At 45.4% G+C, this 27,172-nt stretch overlaps 1 non-coding gene and 1 pseudogene across 1 annotated transcript; one reads left to right on the top strand and one right to left on the bottom strand.

Annotated features, from left to right (window-relative positions):
* Positions 1-22,228: 22,228 nt before the first annotated feature.
* Gm11203 (predicted gene 11203) lies at positions 22,229-23,209 on the bottom strand (annotated as a pseudogene).
* Positions 26,672-26,803, top strand: Gm24454. The gene has a single exon (XR_003949918.1). It is a non-coding gene; the product is annotated as a small nucleolar RNA SNORA51 (small nucleolar RNA).
* Positions 26,804-27,172: the final 369 nt, after the last annotated feature.

Genomic DNA, 27,172 nt, shown 5'->3' with positions numbered 1-27,172 from the left:
CTCCCCCGCAGGGCTGCCTCCCTGGTTCTTGCGTTCATGTCAGAGAGACACTGTCTCTGGAGGTGCTGTCCCAGGAGGTGCTCTCCCATTCTCGGAATGTTGTTCCGTGCTTCATTTTCCTTTCTTTACTTTTTCCCTGATGAGGTAGTTTTGATCTCTGAAGCAATCTGCTCTGATAACTTTTCATTAGCTGTTGAACAAACGTGGCAGATACAAGTGAGAGCCATATGTTTGGCAACGGCCCTTGAAATCCCTCTCAGCCGCTACCTGTGGCTTTATTCCCATCGTCCAGAAGGTGGCAGCAGAGGCACATTGACTCTGCAGTCTCCAGCTGGTTCAAGATGACTTTATTCATTGGCTTCATCCTTGTTGACAAACTTCTGTGAATTCTCAGCATCAATAGAAACCTAACTATGACAGGCTGTTTTTTGGGGGTGGGGTGGGGGGTGGAACCCAAGGCTCTGTGCGAGCCAAGCAAGCCCTCTGCCTACTGAGCTACATTCCCAGTCCCAGGAAGTAGCATTTATAGTTCCCACTTTATAGAAAGAGAAACTGAGGCTTGGGTGGTGAAGACAGCTGGCCAAAGTTTACAGACATAGGGTATAGCTCATGTCTGATTCTGAATTTGGTGTGTGTGTGTGTGTGTTTACTTTTCTAAAGTGGGGAGCATTTAGATTTGGCAAAACTCGAGGGTGAATTTTATTTCAGATAAAGCAAGGGAATCTGGTGTGGGTTTGCTATTAAGTTTGGTTGTTGCCTTTTGTTAGCCTAGACTTGCCTTGAGCTTGCTTGGAGCTGCTGCTCTTAATTAAGCTCCTCCATCAATTGCCCTTGAACACCTCTGTGTACTGTAGACACAGGGCGAATGAGGAGGAGACATGCCTGCTTTAACGGAACACAGAAAAATGCCACACACAATGCCATAGAGTTGTCCACGTGAACCAAGGAGTCTGTGGAGAAAGGTGGAGCTAGGAGGGTGGAAGGTCAAGGAGACCCCCTCCAGGGACCAGACAGCCTCTAAGCCGAGTCCTTGAGGACTTAGGCAAGCGGTGGTTGTGGGGCATCATCCAGGCCAGGGGAGCTATGTGTTTAAAGGCCCCTAAATGTGAGAAGCCTTGTGAATTGGAGGGGACACAGTGATGGGTGAAGCCAAGAAGCAGGAGATCTTGAAGTTACACTGACAGCTTGACTGTCTCTAGCAGGAATGTGACATGGGTGGGTGTACTGGCTAGTTTTGTGTCAACTTGACACAGCTGGAGTTATCACAGAGAAAGGAGCTTCAGTTGAGGAAATGCCTCCATGAGATCCAACTGTAAGGCATTTTCTCAATTAGTGATCAAGGGGGAAAGGCCCCTTGTGGGTGGGACCATCTCAGGGCTGGTAGTCTTGGTTCTATAAGAAAGCAGGCTGAGCAAGCCAGGTGAGGCAAGCCAGTAAAGAACATCCCTCCATGGCCTCTGCATCAGCTCCTGCTTCCTGACCTGCTTGAGTTCCAGTCCTGGCTTCCTTGGTGATGAACAGCAGTATGGAAGTGTAAGCCGAATAAACCCTTTCCTCCCCAACTTGTTTCTTGGTCATGATGTTTGTGCAGGAATAGAAACCCCGACTAAGACAAATTGGTACCAGTGGAGTGGGGTATTCCTGTGACAACCTGACCATGTTTTGGGGAGGACTGTGGAAGGACTTTGGAACTTTGGGCTTGAAGATCCATCCATTGTTAAGACCTCTGTCGGATGTTGTGTAGGAGCTTGGAAGATAATGTTGAGAACACTGCAGAAGTTGGAGCTCTGGTGTGTGAAATTTCAGAGGGAAAATTAAAGACTCTTTTCAGGGCCATTCCTGTTTTGATTGTGAAGATTCTGTAGTTCTGGTTAGCTGGGGCTGAAGAATCAGCTGTGATTAACAAGATACCAGAACTACTAAAGCAAAAACTTTGCATTACTGGGACTATTGATGCTGGTTAGCTGGAGCTAAGAAATTAGCGGTGATTAAGAAGAGACCAGCATCATTGAGGTGACATCTTCTGGGAAGTATTTTCTGAAAGCACAGTGGCTGTGTTCCAGATATAGCCAAAGTTGTACCTTGTGCTGTGGCTGGACTTGGTAATGTGTAAGGGTCACCCAGGTGGTACTGGTTTTGAAGGCATGAAGGAGTTGAGCAGAGCAGCTGAGGCTTGGCACTGTGAGAGGCCATGGAAGGCCATTGGTGAAAGTGCAGCCTCAGTTGCAATTGATGGCCCAGGACTGAAGGGGTCATGCAGTGTTTTGGAGATGCCAGTACCATGAGATGACCACCAAGAGCAGCAGCAGCAGTGGAGTACAGGCATCTGGAGCCTAGAGGATGACTCGTGTGCTACAAAGGGCCTGGCTGGAGAAGTGACCCAAGCCCTTGGAGGAGCCCAGAAGATCGTGAGTTGGATCCCAGACATTGGACAGTTGGAGATTGACTTTTGCTTTTGATTGTGACTGTGCCCTGATATTTTCCCTCTTGAAGGAAGAAACTGTTTTAGTGGAGCCCACAGTTAAGAGACTTTTAATTGTAAAAAGACTTTGGATTTTAAAAGAGATGGATATTTTAAAGAGATTGAAATTTTAAGCATATGTAAAGACTGTGGGACTTTTAAAGTTATTTAGAATGGGGATGAATAAGATTGTAAGGGTTGAGGCTTACTAGTGATGTTTTTGTGTGTCAAGTTGACAAGGGGTCAATTGTACTGGCTAGTTTTGTGTCAACTTGACACAGCTGGAGTTATCACAGAGAAAGGAGCTTCAGTTGAGGAAATGCCTCCATGAGATCCAACTGTAAGGCATTTTCTCAATTAGTGATCAAGGGGGAAAGGCCCCTTGTGGGTGGGACCATCTCAGGGCTGGTAGTCTTGGTTCTATAAGAAAGCAGGCTGAGCAAGCCAGGTGAGGCAAGCCAGTAAAGAACATCCCTCCATGGCCTCTGCATCAGCTCCTGCTTCCTGACCTGCTTGAGTTCCAGTCCTGGCTTCCTTGGTGATGAACAGCAGTATGGAAGTGTAAGCCGAATAAACCCTTTCCTCCCCAACTTGTTTCTTGGTCATGATGTTTGTGCAGGAATAGAAACCCCGACTAAGACAGTGGGTTTCCCTCTCGGGAGATTCTGGGGAAGAAACTAAGGCTGGGGACCATAGTGAGAGAGATGACGACCTCAGTGAAGGTAACGGTTATAGCAGAAGCAGGTTGGAGCTATTTCTAGAAGGAGGAATGGCAGGTGTGGGGACAGGCTGCCTATGTGAGGCGGTCAGGCTGCGGTACCAGGTAAATGATCTTCTCATTTGTAAGAGCATGTCACAGCCCCATTTCAGGAAGGTGGCACTACACCAGGGTGCTCGCAGAGCTTGGTGGCTCCCCAGGACTGTGCAGCCCTGTCCTTGGAGCTCGTGAAGGTCATGTCTCTGGCCACCCACGGCCTTCCTTTCCCTCAAGCTCTCTTCTCTCAGCAGATACTCACAGAGGGTGTTTCTCTTGCACATGGCACCTGGGATAGACACTCTTGGTGCCTCTCTCACACTTCCTTCTCTTGGAGACTTTATACTTTCTATAAAGCCCACAGGGTGCTGGGGACAGCTAAGCACACTCCTGGACACAGGGGCAGTGTGCAGGGTTCTAGCACTAAGTAAACTACAGAACCATAGTTTTTGGTTTCTTCATTTTTTTTGTCTAGACTTTCCCAAACAAATTACCAAGAAGCTAGTTGGTTTTAAGTTCTGGACAGCGCAGTAGGGAAATGGGAGCAGCGGAGCTCTGTTCCTTTAGAAGCTTCTGAGGAGAGTCTGGACTCTGTACACAGGCTTCTGAGGGCCACCCACATTCCTCTGCTCATAGCTGTTCATTCCTCACTGCCCGGGGTGTGTGATCTGATCATGGCACTCTCCGTTCTGTGTTTGGCTTCGATGATAAGGATGCTTGCTGATGGATTTAGGACCCCCTTGAGTAATCCAAGATGCTCTCAAAATCCTTAGTACACATGAAAGGACCCTTTTTCAAAATGAAGTCACACTTACAGGTTTGGGTGGTTTAGGCAGTAGACATAATTCTAAGGCTATCCCACTGTAGCCTCTGCACATGGCAAGACAAGTGCACAGAGGAATGCCACTGTGATTATGTCACCAAGCCCCCATCAAGAGGGCAACACTCTCCGGGACTTGGAGTTACAGAATCTACTAACGTCTGCCTGATGGCTTCATGCCAGTCTGACAAAATCCCCTCATCCCTCACTGCTGAGTGTGTCTTGATTGACACCCTGTGTCCATTCGGAGTCCTGCATGCAGGCAGATACTGAGGAAAGATGATGACATCTGGGACTCTCAGTCATATGCTACTGATGACACTTTGTGTGCCCTTGGGCAAACCATAGCTTGGCTGACCATCATTTGAATATAAAGGGGCTCTCATTCGTCCTTGCGAAGGGCCTTTTAAAATGTAAGCCAGCGCGGAGTCTTTTGTTATGGCCTCTGCATTCCAAGAAAGATGTAATAGAACTGGAAGAGGGCCAGATACCAGTGTGACGAAGGGCTTTTGCCATGGAGACAGCCTCCTCAGTGAGAATCCTCCAGCCTGTAAAAATGGAGGATAGGAAATGTATGCAGGTAAAGTTCTCCGTTATGGTTGGGGCAGTTGATGAGGCCACAGGGCAAAGCAGACTTGCTCACTGGGTCCCAAGGTCCTTATAAGCTCAGAGAACTGCTTCTAAAAGTTGGAGGAGTTGTTTGAGGACTTTGAGGCCCACAGGCAGTTTGGTGTGGTCCAGCCAGAACCAGAGAGGCGTGGCTCTACTTCCACCTCTGGATATTTGACCCTCATCAAACTCCCCTTGGAGTCTGAGATGGTATATCAGTAAATTAGAGGACAACAAACCTGGTATAAACCCCAGACATCCTTCTGAAGACCAAACACTGGTCTTCTCTACTCCATAAAACAGGTACCTGTGAGACTCAGCTTCCTGCTTGTTTCCATAGATGGAGATCCTGCTTTTATCCATTGTTCAAGGACTGCTGTGTGATTCTTCACTTGATCTCTTAGTCAAAAGGCCGAGAAGCGATTGCTGTGTGATTCCTGTTTCCTCTACTTCACCCACATACTTCAGACCCACATAGTGGAAGGAGAAAATCATTTCTTCTTCTTCTTCTTCTTCTTCTTCTTCTTCTTCTTCTTCTTCTTCTTCTTCTTCTTCTTCTTCTTCTTCTTCTTCTTCTTCTTCTCCTCCTCCTCCTCCTCCTCCTCCTCCTCCTCCTTCTCCTCCTCCTCTCCCTCCTTCTCCTCCTCCTCCTCTCCCTCCTCCTCCTCTTCTTCCTCTTCATCAATGATTTCAATGGTTTTTCTAGACAGGGTTTCTCTGTGTAGTCCTGGATGTTCTGGAACTTATTTTGTAGACTAGGTTGACCTCGAACTCAGAGATCTGCCCGCCTCTGCCTCCTGAGTGCTGAGATGAAAGGTGTGCTATACCACTGCCTGGCTTGAGAACCATTCTTACAAGCTGTCCTCCGACCTTCACAGTGGTGCCATGCCACATAAATAAATAATTGAAAAAATTACTATGTTATCTTCTATCTTTTTTTTAAAGATTTATTTATTTATTTTATATGTATACTATATATGAGTACACTGTCACTGTCTTCAGATACACCAGAAGAGGGCATCCGATCTCATTACAGATGGTTGTGAGCCACCATGAGGTTGTCAGGATTTGAACTCAGGACCTCAGGAAGAGCATTCAGTGCTCCTAACTGCTGAGTCATCTCTCCAGCTCCCGTTATCTTCTATCTTAAACAGCTTTCCCTTCATTCACATTTTCCTATAACAATTGTCCACTTTTCCAGCAAAAGCAAAATTTCTTAAGAGTTGTTTGTACTGGGGAGGCAGAAGAGATGGTGAGGAGGTTAAGAGGGCTTGCTGCTCTCTCAGGGGACCCTTGCTCAGTTCCCAGCCCCCTGTAACTCTAGCTCCAGGGGATCTGACACCCTCCTCTGGCTCCTGCAGGCATCCCCACCACATGAGGTATGCATATAAGGAGACACAGACATATAAATACAAAACTAAAAATCTTCAAAAGAAAGAATTGCCTGTGCTCAGCTGGGTGTGGTAGTTCACACCTATAATTCCAGCCTCCTGAGGCTGAGGCAAGTGGAATGCTGTGAGTTCAAGTCTCGCCTAGGAGACTCTGCCTGGAAGCAAGACAAAGCAAGAGTTGGCTGCTGATTTCTTCTTTTCCCTCTCAATGAATCATCATAAAGTGAACCTGTCCACGTCACAGCCACCCAGATTTTAAAAAAGAATATGGCTAGCACCCCAGGACCCTGCCCCCCTTTCTTTGCTCCAGGTAACTAGGGTTCTGATTTATTATGCCATAAATCCCTTTAATCTCTTTGTAAAATACATATAAAATAAATCATTTACCATCTCAGCCATTTTAAAATATAGAGGGTGGCACTCGGTACCCTCGCCCCTCACAGTGTTGGGCAAACCTCCACTGCTCCTAACCTCAGCCTGCTGGCATCACTTAGAAGGAAGAGCCTCTCCATTAGCATCAGTCTCTCTCCAGCCCCTGCTCACTCAGCCTGCAGCAGCCACAAAGCTGCTTGTTAGTTAGCTCTGTGGACTCAGAAACGGGATCATGGTGGATGCAGCAGGGCCTTTGTGATGGACGTCTTCTTTCTTTCCTTCTTCTTCTTCTTCTTCTTCTTCTTTTTTTTTTTTTTGACTGACGTCTTTCTTTCAGCTTAGTACTTCCAAGGTCCTTCCCTGTTGTAGAACGCCTCAGCACTTCATTCCTTGTGGTGGCTCCTGGTAGCTCCATTGTATGGCTGTGCCACATTTCCCCACCCATTCACCAACACTTGGACCCTTTCTACCTTTGGCTATTGTGAATATCTCTGTTATGAATCCCCCCCCCATTTATTTTTGAGATTATAATGACATCATTTCTCTTTCCCCCTCCTCCCTCCAAACCCTTCCATATACCCCTCCTTGGTATTTTTTAAATTCCTGACCTCCTTTTTCACTGCTACGAATCTTAATGTACATTTTGCTTGTTTGTTTTTTGAGATAGAGTCTCACTATGTATCCCAGACTGGCCTTGAATTCCGACTCCTCCAGTTTTAGCCTTAGGTATGAGGATTGCGGGCGTGAGTCACCATACCCAGCTTATGTACTGTACAAGGTTTTGCTGATGTTGTATGTGTGTGTTTAACAGTCTTACGTGAGTTTGACATTTAAGTGAGTTATGCAGTTTATATTCCTTTTAAATTGGTTTTTACTTATGTAAACTTTTTGTTGTTTTGTTTTGTTTTGCTTTTGACATAGGATTTTTCTGTGTAGCTCTGGCTGTCCTGAAACTCTCTGTAGACCAGGCTGGCCTCAAACTCAGAGATCTGCCCACCTCTGCCTCTGAGTGCTGGGACTAAAGGCATCTGCCCCCATGCCTGGCTTTTATTTATTTATTTATTTAAACATTACTTGGTGCAGTGCTGAGGATTGAACCTAGGGTACTGCGTGTGATAGGCAAACCGCCATGCATGACTTATAGTTTTAATTGTTTTTTTTTTTGGTGTGGAGTTGTGGATTGAACCTGGGGTCCTATACATGATAGGCTAGTGCGCTACCACTGAGTCCCCAGCCCATGACTTTATAATCTATGTGGTTGCAGATAGCAGTGGTTGGCTTGATCTCAGGGCTGGATTCTGTGTCACTGTGTGGCTGTGTTAACTGATCTGTTGCTGGTGGGATATTTCCAGTTTGGGGCTGCTATGCTCAGGCAGTGAAAACTCTAATTCGTGTCTTTAGATGCACAGCTTGCTATGGGGCACACACCTAGGAAGGGAATCATGGGTCAGAGATGATGCCCATTTACCTTTAGTTCTGATGTCAAAGGGTTTCCCTCAAGGATGCACCGATCCACGCTCCCACACAGAGCATGTCAAAGTTTTGTTTGCTCCACACACACCATTTCAGACCAGTTTTGATCTTAGCTTCTCTGGTGGGTAGTGATTTTCTCTGGATAGCCAGGACCTGCCTCATTCACCACCTTAGGCTGCTGTCATCGGTGGCTGGTGCTCAGTCCTGCCCCACTGACCCAGCCCTAACACTTGGAAACATATACACCTTCCTCCACACACCTCCTCCTTGGTGAGGCTTGCAGGACCTCAAATTCTCAGGCCTTCTTTCATCTATACTGGCTTCTCCCCCCCACAGCTACCATGCCCTATCTCTGACCTCTGACCTCTGACTGTTGGATAGGCCTTGGTGCTCAGCACTGGGTTCTCAGCTCCGATCACACTTCCTTTGATGAGCTCAGCAGGCCACGTGGCTTCATACACTGTCTACGTGACTCTGTCCCAAGCTTGGATCTGGAGCTGAACCGTTCCCCTGGATTCCATGCGTCTGACTGTGAACTTGACAATTCCCTTTGACCTACAGATGTCTCAGACTCAGGGAGTTCTTGAAACTTCTGTGCCTGTCCGCTAAGCCTGTTCCTCGTGTCAGTCAACATTAACTCTTTCCTGCCAGTCTCTCAGGCTAAAAGTCTTGGCATCACGGTGGCATTCAGCCAGCATCAGGCATGAATTCGTTGTATATGCCGACACACCCCAAACATGACCTCCCCTTTCACCTCCTTCCTTCCAGGAGCTGCCTGTCATTTTTCACCTGCCTCCTGAAGCCGGGCTCTGTCTGGTTTTCTGCTTCCATTCATATATTCTGAGAGCAGAAGCCAAAGTGATTTTTTTTTCCATTTGTAAGACAGATCATCTTATTCCTCCACTGAAGTGCTTCCGTTCTAGACTGTGGCAGTTTGAATGAAAAGTGTCCCTCTGGTCTTGGTGGAGCCATTTGGGGAGGTTTAGGTTGCTTAGATTCCCTGGAAGAAGTGCATCCTGGGTACGGGCTTTGAGAGTAAATGGCTTCGTCTACTCCCAGTTTGCCTTCTCTGCTTTTCTCACTCCTGGTTCAAGATAGGAGCTCTCAGACTCAGGCTCTCACCACCGTGAGGGCTGTGCCGTGCCTCCCTGCCCATGAGGGAGGGCTGTGCCGTGTCTCCCTTCTGCCAACATGGACTCTCAACCCCGTGGAACTGGAAGCCAAAAATAAACTCTTTCTTCTACAGATTGTCTTGGTCATGGGGTTTTATCGTGAAGAAAGTAACAAAGACACGTAGAGAAAGTCCAAGGGTTTGGACTTGTGCATTGTTCCACCTGACCTTCTGTTACTTGTCTGTGACTCTATTGCCTATCTTTCCTAGGCGTTCTCCTACCACATCCATAGGCCTCCTTGTGTTTCTGATATTAGCCAGTATGACCCTGTGTGACACCTTGAGATGGCTTTTCTCAGAGACAGATCCATGCCTCTAGGAAACAATTAGTTACTGTCAGGTACACATATGCTCTAATAATGCGGCATACTCTTCCCATGTGGTGTGTGTGTGTGTGTGTGTGTGTGTGTGTGTGTGGGTGTGTGTGGTGTGGTGTGGTGTATATGGTGTGTGTGGTATATGTGTGTGGTGTATATGTGTATGGTGTATGATGTGGTGTGTGTGGTGTGTTGGTGTGTGTAGTATGTTGGTGTGTGTGGTGTATGTGTGAGTGGTGTGTGTGTTATATGTTGCTTTCCTCTGTGTGTGTGTGTGTGTGTGTGTGTGTGTGTCTGTGTGTGTGTGTGTGTGAGTGGTGTGTGTGCTCATAAAGGTCAGAGGTCAGCCTCTGCTGTTACTCCTTGGAAGCAATGGTCTTATTCAGCCTTAGATGCTCTGAGAGTTAATTCCTTCCCTCTGAAAGCTCATGAGGGTTTTGGCCTTTTATGTACAAAATTAAACATCATGGATAGCCTGTGGTCTATGTAAGGGTAAAAACATTTTTCTTTCCTTTATTTTCCAAGTTGGACATGGGCCATTTCCATTGCTGTTTTGGGGACAGACATTTTTTCTAGCTTACCACTGAGAACATAGCCCAGCTATGGAGGAGAGTTCTGATGGACTCTCCATCTTGGCCAGGCTGGGGTCTGTCTCCACTTCCACACACTCTCTGAGGCCTCCAGCTGCAACGCTCAAGGTCAGCTGGATTGGCGCATTGCCTTAAGAACAAGCTAGCTTCTCCATCTTCTCCAGGTCTTGCTCTTCCTTCTCCTTTGACCCATTTCAGTCCTGCTGCCCTCTCCTTGGGTGTCTGCAAAGGGTTGCAGACATCTCACCTCCTGTTTCAGGAGAAAGTAGGTCATGGCGACCAATTATTGCCAGAGCATCACTCTCTTGCCTATCTCTGTAGGATGAGAACACGCTACAGGGAGAGGCCCAATTCCAGTCCTGCCTTCCAGCGAGCCTCAGCCTGACACAAATGCCCTGAGCCTTTGAGCATCAATATAAGGTTTGGTGGTAAATTGAGGGTCAAAGGAGTAGGATAACCTCAAAGATTCTGTGATCTCAGGCTGATATCTTCTCTTTGTCTCTGCCTTAATAGAGTTGGTGAGGCAAAATTCCAGCTTATAGAAAGGTGACCTTTTTATAGTCTCTCAGGGAGCTGCTATCGGCCATGTCATGGGACTGGTTCAGAGAACATGGCAGATGTTAAATGTCAAAGAAAAGAAATTTAAAACAGTAGGCTGGAGAGGTGGTTCAGTGGTTAAGAACACTAGTTGTTCTAGATGGCCCACATTCTGTTCCCAGCATCCATACTGGTTAAGGAGGAAAAACGTAGAAAAGGATAAAAAACTGACATAGGATTTCCACATGCCTGTTTCCAAATGCTTGGGCAGTTTCTAAGACAGTATTTATCTATTTAACTCCAGCTGTCCTGGAACTCATTCTGTAGAGTAGGCTGGCCTTGAACTCACAGATCTCCCTGCTTCTGCCTCCCCAGTGCTGGGATGAAGGTGTGTGCCACCACCACCCTGCTACTGCATTTTTATTTTTTTTATATTTAAAATTTTATATTTATATATTTGTTTATATATTTTAACTTTTTACATCTAATTAAAAATTTTTAGGAGCAGTTTGGGACTCTGTGTGGGACTCTGTCTGTAGAGTTACGGAGAGAGGATCTGCTGCGTCTCAGAGCATGTGTGTACCTGACAGTGACTAATTGCCCCCTAGAGGCATGCATCCATCTTCAGTCTCACCAACAGTGTAGCCTTCCCAACAGTCCCTGTCGCCAGAGCACTCTAGTCTATGTCTCACATCTTGGACCTTCTGCTGCTCTTAGGTTTTACTTGTTTCCTGGCCTAGGGCCTCTCGTTTGGTCACCCTGAGGTTGACTTGGATTTGCTTCTGAGAGTTTGGGTCCTTACTTGTCTTGTGTGCTCTGGGGCCTGGTACCACGCTCCAGTCTTGGCTCTGGATTCTGGAGCCCAATTACTGTGTGGTTTTGGAGCAGTCCAAGAGACTAGATAGCTCTTTCTCATGCCAACCCAGATGATTCGGACATTTTCCACCATAGGAGAGATGGCGTGCTCCCTCCCTCCCACCTTGAGGATCCTTAGGAGAGCTTTAACAGCGTTTCTTGAAACATTTTGGCATGTTAATACCACACCATCTGTGTTGGCCCGAGGCCAGGCCACATGAACCATCTGTGCATAGCTCCACCTCACCCAGCCTCGGGCCTCAGATACAAAAGTGATGACGGAGCCAGTCCGACCAGCTCAAGACAGCCTGGGAACCCAGCTCCTCATGTGTTCTCCTCCCTGTAAGACACTCCCGTTTAGGTGGCAGCGGCACCAGGAGTGGCAGCCCATGTGTGAATCTCAAAGTTTCTGGTTTTTTCTTACCAATGCAGACTGACCTGCCTTAGACTCGTCGCTTTGTCAGTTTCCAACTTTGGTATCTCTAGCGCTGGTGACTCAACCTCCCTTAGCTGCTTATACCTTATTTGAACAGGGAGGACACAGTTTAAACGGACAGGGTTATTACACAAGAACACGCATAGAAGATGCTATCATTCTTTCTGGCATACACGACGCAGGATTGCTTTGGGTAGTTAAGGGGATACGGTGGAGAGCGCTGGGCTTCAGTTCTGATCCTGCCAACTCTCAGGATGCCATTTCAACCTCTCTGAGCCTCATCTTCCCCTGCTTGCAAAATGGTTATAAGGGTTTCCCCTTGGTTCATTGAATCAAAATATAGAATATAAAGTATAAGGCATAAAATAGCTGTTCAGTAGATGTTAATGTCCTTCTTTAAAAAGATTTATTCATTTATTTTATGTGTCTGAGTTCACTGTAGCTGTACAGATGGTTGTGAGCCTTCATGTGGTTACTGAGGATTGAATTAAGGCCCTCTGCTCTCTCCAGTCGGCCCTGCTCGCTCCGACCCTGCTCAGAGTCCAAAGATTTATTGATTATTATATCTAAGTACATTACAGATGTCTTCAGACACACTAGAAGAGAGTGTCAGATCTCATTATGGTTGTGAGCCACCATGTCGTTGCTGGGATTTGAACTCAGGACCTCTGGAAGAATAAGCAGTCAGTGCTCTTAACAGCTGAGCCACCTCTCCAGCCCCCAAAATATTTGTTATTATTATTAGATTTACTTATTTATATATAAGCATAACTATACTAACATATTTATATTTAATTACTATAATTAACACAAAACATAATGTATAAATGAGATATTATTATTATTATTATCACTTTTACCATGTGACTTTGTCTGGCTTGGAACTTGCTATGTAGACGAGGCTGGCTCCAAACTCACAGAGATCTGTGTACCTCTGGCTCTCCTGAGCTGGATATGAAGGCAAACACCACTATGCCTGGTTTTACTTTTATTTCAGTATGTATGTGTGTGCGGTGTGTGTGTGTGGTGGTGTGTGATATGTGTGTGAGTGTATGTGTGTGTGTGTGCCTATGTGAAGATTTGTTCACATGTGTGCAGGTGTCTGTGGGGCCAGAGGCTGGAGTTACAGATGGCTATGAGCCACCCAGTGTGGGAGCTGTGAACAGAACTTGGGGCTTCTGCAACAGCAACAAATTCTTTTAACCAGTGAGCCATTTCTCCAGTCTCAAAAATATTATTTTTTAAAGGGAAAACAAGAGAGAGAGAGAGAGAGAGAGAGAGAGAGAGAGAGAGAAAGAGAAAACACTCTCTCATTATCCCGCCACTTGAACAGGAGCTGGGCAGCCCTTGTGTGCTCCCTTCCAGGACTTTAAACGTGCATTTTCTCAGGTGGCCATAATGACAGGATCCCTGCAGTCCTGCGTTCTGTCTCCCACAGTACGGTGACATAAGTCTTTCCCTGTGTTGCTACATGCTATTTGTAATCGTAACTATTTTTACGGTTGCATTCCATTCTTAATTGAGACCTTTGTGCACATGTCTCTCCCGTATCTCACGTTACCCCCATGCTCTGAGGTTTCAAAAAGTCAGAGTGCAAACACCTCTGTAGCTTCAGGTTGATGTGGGCGAATTGCTTGCTAAGAAGTGCTATCAGTTGACAGGGGAGTCTTGGCTTCAGCTGAGGCTGGACTGGGTGCTAGAGATGCAGTTTTCTTTGGGCTGATTCTCATCTAAGCTAAGTCCCATTCCCATCTGATCAGAAAAGCACAAAGGAATTGGGGACGCACAGCAGATTTGGATCACGCAGAGTCACGCAGCCAAAAAGACCGTGAGACAGACTGCGGGTTTCCTGATTTCTACCCTCTACAATTGGACTGTAAAGATGGATTCTATGATTTTTTAACAACAACAACGACAGCAATTACTATTGCTGGGGATGGAATACAGGCCTATGAACAATACCCTGCCTTTGAACCATGCCCCAAACTCCTACAGTTTAGCTTATTATAATTTTGATATTTTGAACCTGGGGCCTTCTGCATGTTAAACAATTACTTTGCCACTGACCTAGATCCGTAGCCCGTTCTTCACATAACCTTTTTTTTTATGCAAAATATGTACTTAATGTTTCTAACCATTACAAAGACCAAAGGCCACATTTACAGTTAGTCACAAACCAATTATTTAATAGAAGCTATAAAATAATTGGGAAGAATATTTAGAATATCTCAATAGATTTAAAATAGGAGGACACTTTACAAAAAGCCGAGTAGGAAATAAAATTCCTCAACTATATGTAGAAATGTAACATTACAGGGGAGCTTATAAAATACAAAGACAAGTATAAAAGGACTGTGTATTCTAAATCTAATAACTTAATAATAACCAAATATTTAGTTTTAAAATTTACAGTTCCTGTGTATGGATCACATTATTATACACATCTTCCAAGACAGCAAGCATTATCCTTCAATTAACCATGTGTGGTATCATCTTCTACAAAATCTTTGGCCATCTCTGCTGTGATCACATCAATGTGACTAACCTTATTTCTGAACTTTACACCATAGAATTTGTCAGCTGATTCAAGCAGTTCAGGCCTAAAAGTAGTAGTAATAAACTGGGTCACATAACTTTTAAAAGTTTTCATTGAATTATATTGTTTGAGACAAAGTCTTGCTCCATAGTTTTGGCTAGCCTGGTGTCTTAGGTTGGCTGAATTGTCACCTTGACACTGTCTAGAGTCATCTGGAAAAGTCTCCGTTGAGTAATTGTCTTATCAGGGTGGACTGTGGGCATGGCTGTGTGTTGATTGACATAGAAGGGCCCAGCCCACTATGGGTAGCACCATTACCTGGGCTGTTTGATAAAATCTAGCTAACTATGAGCCTGGGAACACACCATCAAGCAGTATTGCTCATGGTTTCTTTCTTGGGTTCCTGCTTTGACTTCCCTCAATGAAGGACTTGGTCTGGAAGGGAAGTATAAGCCAAATAAATCCTTCCTTCCCTTAAGTTGCTTTTGGCCACTGTGTTTTATCACAGCAAGAGAGAGGAAAGGAACTCGGACATCTGGTTTGGGCCCTGTAACCTAGGCTATCCTCATGCTAATCCTCCTGACTCAGCTTCCTGAGGACTGACTGCACCACTATGCCTGGCTAAAAGGTTTTTTTCTTTGTTTGTTGTTGTTTCTGAGACAGGGCCTCACATAGCCTAGGCTGGTTTTGAACTCTTCATTTCTTTGTCTCCACCTCTCAAGTGCTGGGATTATAAGTATGTATCACTACACCCAACTAAATGTTTAATTAAAAGAAAAAACAGACACATTTATGTATGGTGTTTTGCCTGTGTCTATGTCTGTGTATCATGTGCATGCCTGGTGCTAGCAGAAGAAGGCATCACATCCCTTAGAACTGGAGTTACAGATAGTTGTGAACTGCCATGTGGGTGCTAGGAACTGAATCCAGGTCCTTTGCTCTTAACTGCTGAGCCATCTCTCCAGCACCCACCCTTACCACCCTTGTTTTCATACAACATCTTTTCCTTTGATGTCATTGTGACAGTACTATATAAATACTATAGTTTGGACCTGAAATATCCTCATGTGTTAAAGGCTTAGATTTCAGTGCAGCCGGCGCGTTCAGAGGTGAGGCTTTGGGGACCTGACTGGGTTTTGAGAGTTCATCTCAACAGGGCTTAAACCACTGAGGCATTCATGATTGAATGGACTCCCGAGGGTGGGTGCTGGAAACCGCAGGAGATACAGTCTAGTGAGAGGAGGATACACCCTGCAAAGTGTTTCATTTGCTTGTTTTTGAGACAGAGTCTCAATATGTAGTATGCAGTCCTCGTTGGCCTGGTGCTTGCTAGGTAGGCCAGGCTGGTCTTGAACTCACAAAGATCTGTCTGCTTCTGCCTCCAGGTGCTAGAGATGAAAGGTGTGTGTCACATGTTTTCTTTCTGGATGCCCTGAAGGAAGAAGCTTGGCTCTGATGAGCTCCCGTGGTGATGTTCTGCCTCAGTGTGAGTCCACAGTGAAGGGACAAAGTGACCAGCAAAGGGAACACTGGGGACCATGAGCCCACCTAAGGACTTTCTCCTGTGTGTTGATTCCTGTAAGTTGTTTGTTACAGTGACAAAAAGCAATGAATGGTTTAGAATTTATCTTTTCTCACTCATCATTAGCATACACACAAAACCTATTGTGGCCTTCTAAGCATTTTCTACTTTTTAAGTAGGGTCTCACTAGATAGCCCTGGTTGGCTCTGAGCTAGCTATGTAGACCTGGCCAGACCTAAACCCACAGAGATATGAGATATGTCTGCCTATACTATACCCTATCTATCTATCTATCTATCTATCTATCTATCTATCTATCTATCAGGGTGTAGTGTGGCAGTTGAAGGACAGCTCATTGGAAATGGCTCTTTCCTTCTACAGTGTGGGTCCTGGGAATCTGAACTCAAGCTGTCAGGTTTAGCAGCAAGTGCCTTTGCCTTTACTGAACCATCTTTCTCGTCAATATGATTTTTCATTACTAAAAATATTCTATGGAAAGCATTTACCACCATGCATTTAGTCACCTTTTCATGCTTTTAATAGTTTTATTATAATCAACAATGTCATAGTAAACATTTTTTTCATAAATCTTCAGTGTGTTTGTTTGCTTGCTTTCAAAATGTTCTTTGTCATGAAATTTCTGGCTTCCTTCCTCCTTTCCTTTCCCTTCCTTTTTTTTGACAGGGTTTCATTTTGTTGCTTAGGCTGGCCTTGAACTTGCAATCTTCCTGACTCAGCCTCCTGAGATTGAGGGTGACAGGTATGCAAGATCAAGTTCAGGGTTATTTTTTAAATTTTTTTTCTTATTTGAAGGACACAATGTGAAATTGCTCTCAGAGAGGCTCATGCTGTTTTAAAAGCTCTTCAAAAGTGTATCCAATTCACTTTCTGTTGCCAAGAGTAGCTTACTATATTTTAAAAAACGTCTCTCGGGATGCGGCATCTGTAGATTTATTTTGTGTTCTAATCCAGGTTTAACCTAACCTTTAAAGCTAGGCCATGTTTCCCCTTTGCCGTGCAAACTAAATCCATCTTTTCAAATTGAGACTCAGCCTTATTCTGGAAGGACTCAAGAGTTCTGCTTTGGACGTGTTCTTTTCTTTGTATACGCTCACAGCCAAGTTTGCATGAATCATGATAGAAGAAAAGCATTGCTATTTTTCCAAGGGCTCCAATGCTTCTCTACTGGATTATGGCTTGGAACAGATTCTCTGGGGCTGGGGAGGGGTGGGGCAGCGCAGGAGTTGGGATCCACTCGTTGGGAGGTTAAAGTCATGGCAGTAATGATGGAGAAGGGGCTTGTGTGCTGGGCTGTATCAGTACAAGTGTTACCTGGAAGGATAGACGGCTTGTCTGTTCTGTTTCTTCTTATGGAGATGGGGCTGGCTCTCTTTCTTGGCAGTGACTTAGTCAGGGGTTTTAGACTCCTCTTTTCTATTGGGTGGATGCTTAACTCAGGAATGAGCCTTCCAGTCCTTCTTGGCTTTTGACATGTTAATGTCAAATGTGAAGCCTGGTTAACCTGGGGTGCTTAGACTTAAGCCTGCTGGTTCTAAGACAGAACCCGTCTCATGGGAAAAGCTGTCTTCAGAAGCCTGGGAACATTGCACTAAAAAAAGGCACAAAGACACAAGGTGGGGTTGTGGCAGAGAGGGACAGTATTCATGCTAGCTGTCTCAGCCATGGTCCGAATCAGACATCTTTTTCAGTTACAATGGAAAGACTCCAGTGCACCTGGAGGGACCAGGTGCTTATGTCTGAGAAGTGAGCACAGAGAGTTGTAGGGAGGGCGAGCTAGAGTTGGCACTCAGAGAAAACACAATGGGTTAAAACATCTGAGATACTCCAGGTGATAGAATGGAGCAAGGCACGAAGCAGTTGCTGGGGCATGAGAAAGGAGGCAGGAGGCACACAGCCAGGGGAGGCACAGAGTCTACTCTGTGTTTCTGGGCATGAGGGATCTCCAACCAGGTTGGCAGCTGGAACAATGGGGAAGCAGGGCCTCAAGGAGAATTGGAGTGGAAGGCAATGGAAGAGCTGGTAGGCAGGGTGGCTGATCGGCTTGCTGTTCGTCTGGTCAGGCTGCCATACCAAAAGACTGGACAGGGTGGCACAGGTAACCGAATCCAGGTCCCACAGTCAGGGTGCCGTGGTGTTGGTTCATTGCTCAGGTGGCACCGTGCTGTGTCTTCACCTGGCTTCTCTGAAGGTGTGTAGTGAACTCTCTGCTGTGTCATCTCTTCCTTCTTTCCTTCCTCTATCTATCTATCTATCTATCTATCTATCTATCTATCTCTTCTTCCTCCCCCCCCCCTGGTTTTTGTGTATGTGCATGTTTCTGTGTGTGTGGACACATGTGTGGGTACATGTACATGTGTGTGGATGCAGAAGTCCAAGATTGAGGTAGGAAATCTCCTTAACTGTCCTTCCATTTTATTCAATGAGGCAAGATGTCTCAGTCAGAAGCAAGACTGGCCAACATGGCCAGCTGGACCTGGGGAATCCCCTGTCATGGCCTTCTGAGGTTGGGATTGTAGGAGAGCTGCCATATGCTACCTACAGCCCACTGGGTTCTGTTTTCATGCTTGTTCTAGTTTTCATGCTTGGACATTGAGCGCTTTAACCATCAAACCATCTACCCTGGTCTCTTTCTCGTCTTCTGGGACTAGGACCTGTAAGAGACCCCATGACCTCACTTAGCCTTAGTCACTTCCTCCCATGTTCTCTCCCCATATCCAGTCTGACTGGGAGGCAGAGTTTTAGCTTATGAGTTAGTGGGGCAAGTACACAGACCACAACATAACTCAAAGAGAAGTCAATTCTGGATGTGCTATGTTTTTTTTTCTTTCTGCAGTTTTTATAACTGTCATCTGTAAAGGCGTCCGTGTATTCCTGGTGCTGTTCTGGTATTATTGCTGATCTTTAAATATGCTACCTATTATTACTGTGTATGTGTGTGAGTGCAGGGGTGTGCATGTTATAGTTTGTGTAGAGGGCAGAGAGCAGCTTTCAGGGTCCCACTGAGCTCAGGTTGTCAGGCAAGCTTGTGTGGCAAGCACCTTCACCCGCTGAGCCATCCTGATGGCCCACTAGCCTTTATTTTAACTAGTTTGCCTATGCTAGCCAGCCAGCAGCAATCTCAGCCCTGCATCCTTGTCACTATTGCATCTGACTGCCAGTGCTCAACCTCGAAACCACAGCATTGGCTGCCCGGCCCTTCCTGGATGCTTCATAAGTCCTCAGGAATCCTGGTTATCCAACATAGAAAGAGATGCGAGGGTAAAGACGGCTTTTCAGGGCTCTCCTCCATCACTGACACATACTGGGTGATAGTAACCTTGCTCTCTGGCGAGGCACAGGAGGTTGTCACAATCCAATATTTCTTTTCTTTATTTAGAGAAAGCTCTATAGTTTTGGTAATCAAAGTTAGTAGATAAGACCTTATATATTAGTGCTATATGTAGTATAGTAGTTTACCCTTGTACAAATGGGAAAAAAAAAATAAGTTTGAGGCTGGAGGGATGTCTCCTCACTTAAGAGCATTTGCTACTCTTCCAGAGGAACCAAGTTTGGTTTCTGACCCACATGTCAGGCATCTAACGACTGCCTGTAACCACAGCCTCGGGGAATTGATGGCTTCTTCTGGTCTCTATGGACAACCCAAGAACATACAAATAAATGGAAAGAAATAGATTGTTGATGATGCTGTTGTATTGTTTTTGAGACAGGTCTTTCTGCGTAGTCCCCTTCCATCTCTGGTTGGCATGGAACTTACTGTGTAGATCAGGCTGGCCTTGAAATCACAGAGGTACAACTGCCTCTGTCTCCTAAGTGTGGGATTAAAGGCTTGCACTACCATGCCCAGCTATGGATAATTTTAAAAATATTAAGTTTAACATTTCTAGATCTAGACACTTATGCTGTGATCCCCTATGAACTGAAGATATTTTCCACTTCACTTTTATACGTTGTTTCTATTTGAACCTTCCAAAATCAGCTATGTCCATCACTGTCCTGATGTGCCACGCCTGTTTCGCGTCACTGTTTTGTTTAGATGCCTTTCCTTGAATTGGAGTTTCTCCCAGGCTGCATTATTAAAATGTATGTGTATGTACTTGATTTTCTGTCTAGATACCTCCCCCTACACACACACACACACACACACACACACACACACACACACACACACACACACACCTCACTACCTCCCTTACCATCATCGAGCCTGGACTTGTGTGTAAAAATCCTATTATGTAAAATCAGGAAATGAATGGCATCGGATTCATGTGGCTGTTGCCTAGAATGGGCATGGTATATGGCAACGTGGAAACGTCCCCTCAGTGGGCCTGGACATAACCACTTTAGAAAGCTCAGTTACAGCATTGACAAGGATTGAGGCTAGCGCTCTGGACATGTCTGTTGAATTAATTTCAGTCTTAGTTCATGGGCAAGCAGAAGGGTCAGTGGCTTTTCTGTCTTCTCTTGGTCTCTAACCTTTTGCCTCGAACCCCCTATAATGCTTGTTCCACTTGCGGTCCCACTCAGCAGAGTGAGAAACCCCAGATGCTTATGTTTCCCACTGGGCAGGGGCTGGTTCTTTCCCTCGGGCCCAGCACCTTTTTCTTAGAACCAGTTTCTTGGGATTCAATTGAAGTTTCTAGAGCACCCTGATTCACCGGAACCCTCTCAGGGCTGCTGGGGCCCAGCAGGGGCCCCTGCCCGCAGTCAGACTCCCCATTTCCTCTTGTCAATCTTGCTCCTGGTTTATGAGAAGCCCACAGGCTATCTATCTAAATACTTAAAACACAGGACTTAGCCTAAAGAAGTGTTACAGACAATAGGTGCCATCCTCATACCCGAACCAATGCACCTTCCTAGTAACAAGGCTGCAAATGTGCAAGGCTGTGTAATCCACTGAAACCGGGGAGATAGGAGATGGGAATGAATTTAACCACTGTTAGGTGTTCAGCAAGTTTGACTATAATTAAAACAATGGGGCCAGTGAAATGGCTTAGTGGGTAAAGGCGCTTGCTGCCAAGACTGCTGACCTGGATTTGATCCCTGTGACCAACATGGTAGACAGTGAATCCTACTTCTGCAAACTGTCCATTGACTGACACGACACACACACACACACACACCCCAAACAACTGAAAACATAAAAAAATTAATTTTTAAAAAGTTTTCAATAGAGTATTTTAGAAGAAAAGCATATTAAAATGACTAGGCATCTTATTAAATTCTAAATAAACTTACTATTTTTTATTTTGAGCTGGGCAGTTATGGTGCACACCTTTAATACCAGCACTCAGGAGGGAGAGGCAGGTGGCTCTCTGTGACTTCAAGGCCAGCCTGGTCTGCAGAGTTCCAGGATAGCCAGGACAACCCAGAGAAACCCTGTCTCAAAAATAACAAAACCAAATTTGCAGTGAGTTTATACTTTTTCCATAAAGTACTTGTGTAATTTGTCATATTTATTCATTTCCGTTTGTATTTTGGTATGTTGATGGTTGAATGAGAATGTCCCTCTTGGGCCCAGATGTTTGAACACTGGATTCTCAGTTGATGGCATTTTGGGGGGCGGTTTAGGAGGTGTGGCCTTGCTGGAGGAGTATGTCACTTGGGGAGAGGGTTTGCTGCTTCCAGCGCGCTCTCTCTCTCTCTCTCTGTTTTTTTTTTTTTTAATTGCACCTCACTCCTTTATTATACTGATCTGGAAAGAGACTTAGTTGTTATGCCCAAACGAGCTCTGAACCCACACGGTAGGGTCAAGCAGCTGGAACATGATTATGATTCAGACAATGAAAGACAAAAACTGAGACATGATCCAGGGGCACTTCACCTCTACAAAACAAGCCAAAGGGATCCAAACACAGCAAGAGGTACAAGGAGTTTATCCCACAGATATGAGGAGTGGCTTATTTTCTGGTGACCACACAGGACTGCCACTAGCAACCTCAGAGTTGCTTTTGGGTGCTGATAATATGTATATATACTTTTGTGTGTGTGTGTGTGTGTAAAAGTAAATGTAACATAGACTTGACAAGATTGACCCCAACCTTCTAGGACCAGCAGCTCCTTTAGGGTCAGAGAGAAAGCAGGGTTAAAGTCACCATGAGGTTACTTCCACTCACCACTGGATTGACTATGCCCCCAGTTACCTAATGGCAGGAAGAGTGCAGGACAGGTTCCAGGGACAAAGCTGGACTGCAGCTTCTCCTCATTGGTCATACTACAGCACAGTTCCTCCCTGACTTCTTCCTAAACAGACCCTTAGTAAACAAAGACCTAAGAAAAACTATAGTTACTGTCTCTCAACTCTCCTGGTACAGGGAGCTGTCCCTCGGTATGGTCCGAGAACCTGCACCCCCAGAGGTGTTATTCTGACTAGATTCTATGAAGGGAGTGGGTGCGGGGGGATAAAAGACTACAATGAAAACGGGAGCCACAGGCCCCCATCTGCAGCTACAACTTAAACTTAAGATCCTAAAGACGTAGTCAGTGTGGCAGGTGCTGGGGAGAGTGCAGGAGGTAGGAACAGGCAGGGAGGGTGTCAGGGTAGGAGTCTATCTCCTGGCCTTCACTTTCACCTTGCCCTGAGCAGCCACAGCTTTCATGGCTTTGCGCATGGTCTCCTCGTCTCCCAGGAACTACATAGGCTTGATGGGCTTCAAGTTCTTGTCCAGTTCATAGACGATGGGGATACCCGTGGGCAGGTTCAGCTCCATGATGGCCTCTTCTGAGAGACTCTCCAGATGTTTAACAATGCCCCGAGGCTGTTGCCATGGGCAGCAATCAAGACCCTTTTCCCCTCCTTGATCTGGGAGACAATTTCTTCATTCCAGAAGGGCAGTGCTCTGGCAATAGTGTCCTTCAGGCTCTCACAGGAGGGTAGCTGGTCCTCAGTAAGGTCTGCGTACCTGCCATCCTTGCTGATGTTGCTGTAGAAGGGGTGATCGGGCTCCATGGAAGGCGGTGGGACATCATAAGATCGTCTCCAGATTTTTACCTGGGCCTCATCATGCTTAGCAGCAGTTTCTGCCTTATTGAGACCTGTTAGACCCCCATTGTGTCACTCATTGAGGTGCCAAGTCCTGATCACTGGCAACCACATCTGGTCAATGGCATCCAGGACTGTCCAGAGGGTTCGGATCGCTCTCTTCTGCACAGAGGGGAAGCAGATGTCAAGTTCATAGCCAGCATCTTGCAACACCTGGTGCTTTGCCTCCTCATGGCCCGCTGGGCTCAGGTCAGCGTTGTACCAGCCGCTGAAGCAGTTCTCCAGGTTCCAGGCGCTCTCTCCATGCCGGATCAACACCAGCTTGTAGGCAGCCATGGCGATGGGCAGAGGATGCAGAAGCAACTCTCTCTCTCTCTCTGGTTTTTGATTGTATTTGAAGATGGGAACTCTCAGCTTTCTGCTCCTGTCACCACCATGCCTGCCAAGATGGCCGCTCAACCCTCTGGAACTATAAGTCAAAATGGTCTTTCTTCCAGAAGTTGCTTTTGATCTTGGTGTTTATCCCAGCAGCAGGAAAGGTGACTAATACAAGACGGTTACCTTTGAAATCTTATTAAAGCTGGGTGTGACGGTACACACCTTTAACTCCAGCAATCAGGAGCCAGAGGCAGGCAGATCTCTGTGAGTTCAAGACCAGTCAGGGCTACAGGGTTAGCAGATAAGACCCTGTCTCAAAAGGAAAAAAAGAAATTTGTTGCTGATTATACAAACTCAATGACTTTGCATGTTGTATTTTTTTGCATTCAGTAATTTGCTGAACTGTTATTAACAACAATAATTTCTCTGTAATTTCTAGTGTTCTCGGGTGACTATTGCACATGTGGATAAATAGATATCCATTTTTTTCTGGTCCCTGTAAGAGGCATGCAGTGTCACTGAGAAGAGAGTTTGCCACTGATGAGCCTTTGAAGGTTAAGGAGCTTGTGTTTTAGTGGACAAAGGATTCATATTTGTATCTGTCTTGAATGAATAGTAAGATTTAGTTAAACCTTTTATTTATTCAGAGACAATGGTTTTTCTCCTCTAATCTGGCAAGGTGGCAAATCTATTAGTTAATTAGCTATCTAATGTAGAAATGATCTTGTCTACTTGAGATGAATACAATTTGGTCAGGTGTCATTTCTTTTTTTTCAGAGAAAGGGTCTCACTATATAGTACTGGCTTGTCCTGGAACGCACTCTGTAGACCAGGCTGGCCAGGTCAGAGATCCTGAGTGCTAGGATTAAAGGTGTGTGTCACTATGTCAGCTTTCTTTTCTTTCTTTCTTTCTTTCTTTCTTTCTTTCTTTCTTTCTTTCTTTCTTTCTTTTTTTTTCTTTTCTATGTAAATGCAGGTGCCTGCCGAGGTTAGAGGTATGGGATCCCCCTGGAATTGGAGTTACAGGTAGTTGCAAACCATTTGTTCTAGGTGCTAGCAATTGAACTCTGAGAGAAGTTTATGCTTTTAACTGCTGAACCTTCTCTCTAGCCCCAACTTTCTTTCATACAATACTTTTTATTTTGAGATAGGGTCTCTCTATGGAGCCCTGACTGTCCTGGAACTTACTGGCCTTGAACTCACAGAGATATACCTGTTTCTGCCTCCTGACTAGAGGTACACACCACCATGCTGAGTGTCCCTCCACGAGCGGGAGTGTTCATGCATGTTTAACATGCCCATTGGTGTGGCCCCTGTTCAGTTCATGCTTAGGCAGCCATGTTAGTGAGACTTTATGGGCAGAGCTTCTGAGAGCTCCAGGAAGTGCAATCTCATAGCAAACTCCTTGTTCCTCTGGTGCATACAGGCACTTGTTCTTTCCTGAAATGATCCCTGAGCCTCAGGTACAGGAGTTGTGTAGTCGATGCATCAGTTGGGATGGGGTGCCATGACTCTGCACTTTGATTAGTATGGTTTCTTTAATGGTCTTTATCCATTGCAAAGCAACAGGTTTTCTTGATTGAAGGTGAGGATTATACTTATCTGTGGGTATAAGGACAGCTATTTAGAATGTAGTCAGGATTTATACTGGTTTAGTAAAGTGGCAGTTGTAGGTTCTTCAAGATTCACAGCTTTAATAGCCTCAGGTAGTTGGCTAGGTTTCCAGTAGCAGGCATGCTTTTCCTCGTGTTGAGTGGGCCTTAAGTCCAATTAGAGAGCTGTTGGTTATGCCAAGGTGTGAGTACCACTACTGCACCCTTAGGTTATCATGCCTGGTTGGTTGTTGCTATGGTCCATAGGCTTCATAGCTGGCTGGGATCGCTGGGTGAGACCTTCACTTGGACGTTTGCATGGAACCTTGTATGCAAACTGTAAAAGATAGTTCTCAGAGAGGCAGCCTTCTCGTCAGTTCCAGCTCCCAAGTCCTCTGGGCTCCAGAGGGCTTTTAAAACCTTACTTTAAAAAGTTTTAGAAAACATACATACAATCTATCATTTTAAACCTTTTTTTTCTTTCTTTCTTGCGACAGGGTCTTGCTCCGCAGCCCAGGCTACCTTGAACCCTCAATCTTCCCACCTGGAGGTAAGTGCCACCATGGCTGACTTGCTGAAACATTTTAAGCATAGAATTTATGGTGACCAGGTCCTTTGCTGTTGTTTGCTGTCACTGCCTGCCTCCAGGGCTTTCCGTCATCCCAAGCTGAAGCTCCGGGTCCCCTAAACTGGCCTCTCCATGGCTGTCCCTTCAGCTCTAATGTCTAGTACGTCGTAAAAGTGGAATCATATCACTTCGCTTTTTATGTCTGGCTCATTTCCCTTAGCTTCATGTCTTCGAGGTTTATCCATATTGTAGTGTATGTTAGCATCAGCTCTGCTTCTGCCTCTTAAGGGCTGGGATTAAAGGCATGCACCACTACTGCCTGGCTACCTGCACTTTAATTTTCAACTGGGAACAGAAAAATGTCTTTGGAATGTCAATCGGAGGCATTAAAAACCAGCTTAATATTCATGTCATAAGTCAAGCCCTGTTTCCACATAGCAACGGCATGTTTAATTTTTATCATTTAAACATCCTAGCTGGAGTTTTAGCTCAGTGGTAGGGTCCTTGCCTATCATGCATGAGACATGGGTTCAATCCCTAGCACTGCAAAAAACAAACCTCACTCTAATAGCAGCAGTTAAAGAGATTTACTTCAGGGGCTGGCGAGGTGGCTCAGAGGTTAAGAGCACTGACTGCTCTTCCAGAGGTCATGAGTTCAATTCCCAGTAACCACATGGTGGCTCACAACCATCTGTAATGAAATCTGATGCTCCCTTCTGGTGTGTCTGAAGAGAGCAACAGTGTACTCACATAAGACAAAATGAATAAATGAATAAATCTTAAAAAAAAAAAGAGGCTCACTTCAAACATAACTAGAAACGCGTCTTGAGAAATATCCGAAGAAAATCCTGAACTAGTTACTTGGCAACTTGGTTCAAGCCTAGAAATGGAATTTACTGAACAGCCGTAAATCTTTCTTAAAGGCCAAATGGTATTCCATTGTTTGTATATATCTCATTTTGTTCCTCTCCACTCACATTCCAGTGGCTTCTTGGGTTCCTGCTCTTTGGCTATTGTGAAGTGGCTAGGCCCCAAAATGGCTACACTCAGTGCAAGGCTGGGAATGTGCTGAAGGATGCTCACATGTGTCCTGAGGGATAGAGATGTGACCCAGGACATCAAGATGACAATATAAGCTGGGTGTGGTGGCGCAGGCCTTTAATCCCAGCACTCAGGAGGCAGAGGCAGGCAGATTTCTGAGTTCTAGGACAGCCAGGACTATACAGAGAAACCCTGTCTCAAAAACAAAACAAAACACAAACAAAACAAAACAAAACAAAGACAATATAGGCCTCCTATGCTTACCACAGGCTGTGTTCCTACACTGACCATATAGAAAGAGGAGGCAGAATAAACCTATCCTATGTACACTTCAGCCTAGGCCACTGTGTCTGGTCTGTCTTGTAAATGGGGAGACATGTGTTAACAAAAACAAACAAACAAAAAAGACAATATGTATATTTATATGCATGGTCAGCCGAATCCTTTAGGAAACTCAAAATTCAAAAGACCAATGGTCATCAAAATCATAGAAAAAAATGACTATGTCAGAGAAAACTTACCTATCTGTCTTACTTAGGGTTCCATTGCTGTAAAGAGATACCATGACCAACACAACTCTTATAAAGGCAAACATTTAATTGGGGCTGGCTTACAGTTTCAGAGATTCAGTCCATTATCATCATGGTGGGGAAGCATGGCAGCATCCAGGCAGACATGGTGCTAGAAGAGCTTAGAATTCTACGTCTTGATTCCCAGGCAGCAGCAGGAGACTGTCTATATTGAGTGGA

This window comes from Mus musculus, chromosome 11, assembly GCF_000001635.26.
Source record: "Mus musculus strain C57BL/6J chromosome 11, GRCm38.p6 C57BL/6J".
NCBI classification, from domain to species: domain Eukaryota; kingdom Metazoa; phylum Chordata; class Mammalia; order Rodentia; family Muridae; genus Mus; species Mus musculus.
The sequence above is the reverse complement of the archived record's forward strand: the minus strand, read 5'-3'. Positions and strand labels throughout refer to the sequence as shown.